This window comes from Chelonia mydas, chromosome 10, assembly GCF_015237465.2.
Source record: "Chelonia mydas isolate rCheMyd1 chromosome 10, rCheMyd1.pri.v2, whole genome shotgun sequence".
NCBI lineage: Eukaryota > Metazoa > Chordata > Testudines > Cheloniidae > Chelonia > Chelonia mydas.
The window spans coordinates 15,178,948-15,186,613 of NC_051250.2; positions in this window are offsets into that span (position 1 = coordinate 15,178,948).

Below are 7,666 nucleotides of genomic sequence, written 5' to 3' on the forward strand. Positions count from 1 at the left end.
TTTTGAAATAGAAAAAGAGCCTTGTCTATGCTCTTGTTTTGTGGTTCATGATTTGTTGTTCATGTTCATCGACAGCGAATTTTGGTAAGTTAACTATAAAGTTTTTTGATATTCTAATAGCAGGTTTTCATTGTACCATATCCCATATTTGCGGCTGCCTACTAGAATATTAGGTAAACTTCCCAGGGGCAGCATCTTCTGCCACCGAGAGCTTCCATGGGTTGTGGATAATGGAATGGCCTTCACATATGGAAGTTAGCTGTGATGTAAATGGGAAACCTACAGAATAAGCAGCCATAGACAATTTGACAACAGTACTGATAGGGTGTGGTAGAGCAGCAGATGGCACTGCTGCCCCTATAAAATGTCACAGATGTCCAAAGATAGTACTGTGACATGGCAATTGCAGGCTGCTATTCAATAAGCCTGCTGCCAAAATCCCTGCTGCCTTGTGAGTTAAGCCTTTTGGTTAAAGGCTAGGGTTCCAACCTGAAAAAAACTGGCTGCGCTTGATTCTTGGGGCCATTGTGGACTATTAGCCCCAAATGTATACCATGATAATAGAATATTAAATCATATTAGCAGCACTTTTTATTATATAAAGTAAAATCCTGTTACTATGCCAGCCTGATTAAATACTGCAGTAGCATGACAAAGTACAGAATAGTTAATCCATCAAGGAATCCACTAAGAGAAGAATAACATTCTCTCTGCCTGCCAATACGTTGTATATATGCAGTGCTGTCATTGGTCCCAGGATATTAGAGCGACAAGGTGGGTGAGTCAATATCTTTTATTGGACCAACTTCTATTGGTGACAGAATTAAGTTTTCAAGCTTACCCGGGGCCAGGGCTCTGAGGTGGCACCAAATGTTCTTTTTCTCAGGTGCCTGGCTGGCTGGTTCTTGCTCACATGTTCAGGGTCTAACTGATCGCCATATGTACGGTCAAGGAATTTTTCCGCAGCTCAGATTGACAGTGGCCTTAATGGGTTTTCACCTTCCTCTGCAACATGTGGGTAGGGGTCAGTTGCAGGATTATCTGGGTATACCTCACTTAATTATTTCCTTGCCATTTGAGGGGCTTCAGGCATTGGAGCACCTTGGTCCCTCTTATTCTCTGCCTGTGGCACGTAATAATCTGGTTTCCTGTGGGCTGTAATACTTTGACCTAATTTCAGTTGTTGCATTTAGTGTGCAGGTGCTGGATGGTGCTAATGGCCTGTGATATACAGGAGGTCAGACTCAGTGATCTGATGGTCCCTTCTGACCCTAAACTCTATGACTCCATGACATGCCTGCAGGGAAATTACCCTCCAAATCCCCATTAGTTAGAGGCTGACATATGCCTGAGGCATAGGGGTTTGCATCACTTTCAAAACTTTTTTCCATAGAAAGAGCCAAAATGCTAATAACCAAGGCTGTTAGTGATTATGACAGGAGAAGTGGGACGTGCGCGAAAGTAAATATATCAGCCTTTTCAGTGTTGCCTAAATGCATATGTTCCCTGGCAGCAGTTTTCAGTAGAAACATCCATTTATTTCAGTGAAATGGCAGGATAATAAAAATGACTTGCTTTGAACTTACAAAATAATAGATATGTTTCATAACACAGGGTGAATGGTAAATTTGCTTGGTTATTTCTAAGGTACCTATTACAGTGGTATCTGAGAGCCCTGGGAAGTCCCAAATGCACATAGTTGTAAATCAGGTATCGGAAGCATATTAAAAATTACCATATTAATCAGTCTCATGAATACATTAACATGACTTAGACATTTGGAACATAGATGTTTGGTACTTGTCAAGAACAGGAAATTCCAAAACACCTGTATTTAGCTAATGTAATAAAATCCTGCTAACTGCTCAGAAATCCGTCCAATTTAAGTGTTTAATTTGCAGAGCAGTTATACGAATGATGAATAAAGATATAGCCTGTTACAGTATTTGGCAGGTGCATAGTGCAATGTAATGATGTGATGCATCTAAAAGACAAAAAGCTGGCTCAGTTTTAAAAATGTAAAGCTCTGTGTGTAGCTAGGATATACATGTATTATTTACACTGTGCATTGCTTTTCATTCACATATAACAATAACACATTCTCCATTTAGAATGAAGGCAAATTAACAAGGCAAAAGCCACAGATGTATATTTATTCTTCAATAAACTTGAAATTCAGTGATGTTTAAGGTAACCATACGGGTGTCCAGCCCAGGAAAGGTGTTTGACACCTAGTTGAAAGATTATGACTGAGAAGCCATCACAGAGCAATCTAGGACCATCAGCTTTTCCAAACCCATGGAACAAAGGACGCTCTACAAAACAGCCTGAGTTGGGGAGGGGCTTGAGTTTCTCAGCCTGGGAACATAGAAAAAGGGACAGAGACTGTATTTTTTAAAGGGTGCTTTTCTGTGGAGGGGGGCAGTCTACTACCACATGCAAGAAGAATGGCTGGAGAGAGAGAAGACAGGCAGGACGCTGTCTAGTCCCTAAAATGCTGACAAAACCTCAGACTTGTAGGTGGGTGAGATCAGACTAGGGGAGGCTATGTTTCAGGATTTTTGTTATATTGCAAAGATGTGTAAGTCCTTTGTAAGAGTAAAGAGACTGTGGTTAAGAAATTCCGGTGCTAAACCTGTGTTCCTTGCTTTCCTGTCTTGTTGTCCCCAGAGGAGTTACCGTAGAAGCGCCAAGTAACCACAGCCTCAGAGGAGCATGTGTAAGCAATGAAGGGGGCTCAGGAGGTCTGAGTCACTAGTTACAGGTTCTGGGGTGACAGGACTTCAACGTCCAGTTTCCCGAGAGCTGAGACAGAAGGACTGGGCCTGGGAATGTACCTTACACACCCAGAGCTAGAAAGAGTGACAAAACTCTGCTCAGAACCATCTGGCTTAGAAGCAAACGGAAATGGGATCCAGTACCTGGGTCCACTTACAACAGACTGGTGTCCCTCCAGAGGAGGACTGTGCCAGGTTGTCACATTCTGAATAACCGAATTTCAGCCTACAAGGCATTATGGATGGTAAATCTCAACAGGTTTGAAAGTCAAGAAAAGGAACCCAAAGTCTGTCCTATCTGCACAGCTTGGGTCTGCAAAAAGGACTGGGAAATCTCAAAAGGCCCTGTCCTTGGATATTAGTTTGTTTGTTTTCGTACTTCCTCTCCCATCGACTCAGGAAGAGTAGAGGTATGCAAGTGTGACAATTTGGGGTGCTGGATGGTCATGAGAGTTAATTCAGCCCTTTTGGACCTGAAAAAAATCATTTTGTTTCCGTTCTAGTGAAGGTTTGAGAAAGGGAGGTTCAGAAAACTACCTAACTTTAAGTAGATTACTCCAAACTAGTTCAGATTCATAGGCCAGAAGAATCCATTAGATCATCTAGTCTGAGCTCTAGTACCATATAGACCAGAGAATATCTTCTAGTATCAGGGATCAGTTCAGCAGTAACTAGAAGGTACTTCGGGATACTAAAGCTCAGAAAGGGAATGATGATGGATCTGAGCCCCTGAAAATCAGCCCACTAAGCAATATAGATAAAATATTTTAATACATGTATTTTAGTAATACCAATTTTAGATGGAGCAGTGAATTCGCTGTTCACGCAATGTATTTTGAAACAATCATATTATCTGTCCTTTTTGCCTTGTCTATTGTTAATTAGCCTTCTATGTAATTAATGGGATTTCCTGATTTTCCGCCTCCCTTCCCCGTTTGCTATGTAATAAAAACATATAGAAAAATGGATGCAAAAATAGAAGCTAATTCTGGTGAATGAGGAAGTTGTAAGCATGACATGGAGGCAGTCCTGATTACACTGGATTGAATTTCTGAGTGGTGGCTTTTAATCCCTCATGAAGACAATATAGGCAAAAACATTGGGTTTTTTGATTTAGCTGTAATTTGAATGTTTGTGATTTAACTAAGAAAATGAAGAAATGCACTGATTGGAACTCATACAATAACCAGGGCCTGTAGCCTAGAAGTTTTGTGTTGTAGGGGAACAAATCCGATTAGTGGGTATGTGCATCTTTTCCTCCTCTGTTTGAAAAGGGAGAGATCCACTGTTACCAAACAAAGTAATTTCTCTGGAAAAGCTGAACAAACAAGTATTTATTCCTGTTCCCACTTTCTTGTTTTCTGGAACATGTAAACTTGTCATTAACTTTCTATTTTCTCTGTATTCTGATAAAAAAAAATCCCCAATGATTACTTTAAAAAAAATCTGCTCTAATTGAAATGGGTTTTGACAATTATCTGGGGAAGTTATTCACTGGCACTTTTCAAAGAACAAACCTATCGGCCTCCCCCAAAGTCCACTGACAAGAAAAGGAGTCCTTCCATTTGTCTTCAGTGGGCTTTGGATGAGGCTCTATGTCCTCAAGGAGGGCAGAGCAAAGTGATTGTGACAACCCAGGTAATTATCAAGGATATACAATTGTCTTCAAAAGAAGTGCTGCAAAAGGACTGCTGGGCAGAGAAGGAAGGTGGTGAGAAAATTCAGGCTGTGAGAGTCTTTGTCACAGACTAAACAGAAAACATGTCCCAAACATGTCTACACATGGGAGTTATTCCAGAATAACTATTGGACTTTAAATTCACACCTTCCTTTAATTTGAATTAACTTTCAAGTGTAGACAAGCCCTTAGGATGTGCAGAAAGTTAAAGAGCTTGTTTGAATTAATCCCATTATCCTCTTCATTTTCGAGGCTCTTCAAAGTTTTATTACATTAATTTATCTTAAAAAGAAGCCTTTTACCATGCTACTGCTAGAAACAGCATTTTGTTCAGTGCACATTGTATTTGATTCATTATTATATTTCAAATTACTATAAAAGTCAGGTCCAGCCCTGGGTTTTCTGAAACTCTGTGCAAAGCAAAACTTATACATTCTTAGGGCACGGTGCTGCAGGGGAAGCCCTAACCAGCTCCTGCCACTCCAGCCCCAATCAGGGGAAATGGGTTGGGGCTGGGTAACTAGCCAGGACTGGCCTTAAAACTGGTCACCTGCCAGCCTCTTTAACAGGGGCTAAAAGCTTGGGTGGAAGTGAAGCTGGGGGATGGGGGAAAAGAAGAGTAGGCTCAGAAGGAGCCTGTTGCCACTGAGGCCTGTGCGAGGCCAAACCTGTAAATACTCTAAATAGTTGAAGCTTGGCACTGGGGACCAGACACAGGAATAAAGAGCATGGGTGTTGCACTAGCTTGAAGTGGTCCTGACTCATTGGGAGAGCGGGGCCAGGAGGTTGAACCCAGCGGGGTGTGTTGAGCACCCTGTTACATGTCGGGGCTTGCCTGGGATCTCGAAAGCCACCACCAGGGAGTAGCAACCTGAGAGAATGGAGAGCACGCTGCAGAGGCTGGCTAAGCAGCAGAAGGAGCTGCAGAAGACCCTGCAGGCTTTCCAGCAGTCCCAGAGGCAGGCCTTACTCGTGTGGCAGGCTAAACAACAACAAACCCTCCAGGACTTCATCTGGGAGCAGGCTACTATACAGCAGCAGCTCCTGCACCGGGTGGTGAGTCCCCCAAGTGGTGATGGAAACTGTGTGACAGGGCTGGTTTCTGTAAAATGGGCCCCGAGGATGACCCCAACGCCTTCCTATGTACTTTCAAACGGGTAGCCATGGGCGCAGGCTGGGATAAGGCAACATGGGTCCTAAGACTGGCTCCTTATCTGGCCGGCAAGGCGCAGGTGGCCTATATGGCCTTAAGCAATGACCAGGCCAGAGATTATGAGATGGTGAAGGCAGCTGTCCTGGACCGGATGGGGCAGTTGGCTGAGAAGTATAGGCAAAAGTTTAGGGCGGCCCGGTGGACAGGGGGTTGTGGTCCCAAGCATTTGCCCAAAAATTGACTGACTGGGCTACACAGTGGCTATGGCCTGACATCCAGATGGTGGGAGAAATACTGGACCGGGTGATTCTTGAGCAATTTGTGCAGGGCGTCCCGGAGAACATAAGGGTCTGGGTCCGGAGGCACCAGCCGATGACTGGGGAAATTGCTGTCAACATGATGGAGGAGTATGCTGAGGCAGACTTTCCCCAAAGGGGGGCGTGGACAGGCCTCCACCTGGACTGGGGAAAAGAAGCCCTGAGAACCTTCCCCCCGCCCCCCCCAGGAGAGGCCCAGAGAAAAAGTGAGAGGAGGCTAAGGGGGCCCACAGTCGCCCAGGTCAACTGGTCTGCTGGCATTGTGAGCAGCAGGGACACAAATCTCAGGACTGCTCGGTGATGGAGTGCAGGCTTGCTGAATTTTGTGGTTGGATGAGCAGAGGAGAGAAGAAACAGGGGCGAGGGCTGGCCACCATTCCCATACGAGTGGGGAGGAAGCCCCAGAGGGGTTTGGTTGGTACGGCCTTGGCCCGCTCCCTCATTCAGTGCAGGCTGGTAAAACTGCACTGGTATATTTCCGGGAGACAAATGATGCTAGAATGTATCTACAGGGCTTGGAGGCCCTGTCCCATGGCACAGGTGCCCCTGGAGGTTGGGGCAGATTTGCCTGGCAACAAGTGGGGGTAGTAGATGGGCTCACCGGAGAGGAGGTCCAAGGTTTAAAGTGGGAAGGTACTGGGAAATGCCTTCAGAGGGATCCTCCAGGAAGTGAGGGCTGAGCCCCCTTGGGATCAGTACCTGCACCAGAGGCCCAGGATGGCTGGCGTAGAAGCCAGGCCCACCTGGCTACCCTACCAGGCAAGAAGGAGGAGTAGCCAGGAGGGCAACCGGCCAATTGTGATTGGTGTGTGGACCTCTGGACAGGAGTAGAGCCATGGGGCGGTCCACCCCCCATGCACTTTGGCTTTTGTGGGTGGGGAACCAACAAACCCTGTGAGGAGGATCCAGGGGACCTCCCAGCAGAGGGCAGTAGGCTGCCCCAAAATCCAAAATCACCTCCTGGGTAGGGGGAGAAGGGGCCGAACCAAGGCCCCCTGGTGGTTACTTAAGTGGGGAGGTGTGTGGCATGGTGTAGCAGGGGAAGCCCTAATCAGCTCCTGTCACTGCAGTCACAATCAGGGGAAATGGATTGGGGCTGGGCAATGAGCTAGGACTGGCCTGGAAACTGACCACACCTGCCAGCCTTGTTAACAGGGGCTAAAAGATTGGGAGAAAATGAGTCATGGTGGGGGAGGGTAGAGACCAGGAGGGGAAAGTAGGCTCAGAAGGAGCCTGCTACCCTGTTGTCATTGAGGCCTGTGCTAGGCCAAACCAGTAAAATATCTTGTAAATAGTCGGAGCTTGGTGGTGGGGACCAGACACAGGAATAAAGAGCCCAGATGTTGCACCAGCTTGAAGTGGTCCTGACTCACTGGGGGAGCGGGGCCAGGAGGTTCAACCCAGCAGGGTGCAGTCAGCACCCCTTTACAAGTCTCTTCCAACTCTCTCCACTTATTGCAGAGTTTCCCAACTCTGTGCACTCATCACCCATCCATTTCCTTCCTGTGGCAAACTACTTCTCAAACCTGCTTGTGAAAGTGCCTTAGCCCCCAGTGATCCCACTGTATGGGCGAGGGAGGAGCTAAGGTGGAAACACAGCTTTCCCAGCTGGACAGAACAATTAGGGAATCCAGATTTTGCTAAGGCTGCTGGCACAAGGATGGCAGGATAGTGATCAATGATTAAGGAGGGTATAACAGGAGAGATGTGGACAGACTGGAGAAAGTCCAAAGGAGAGTAA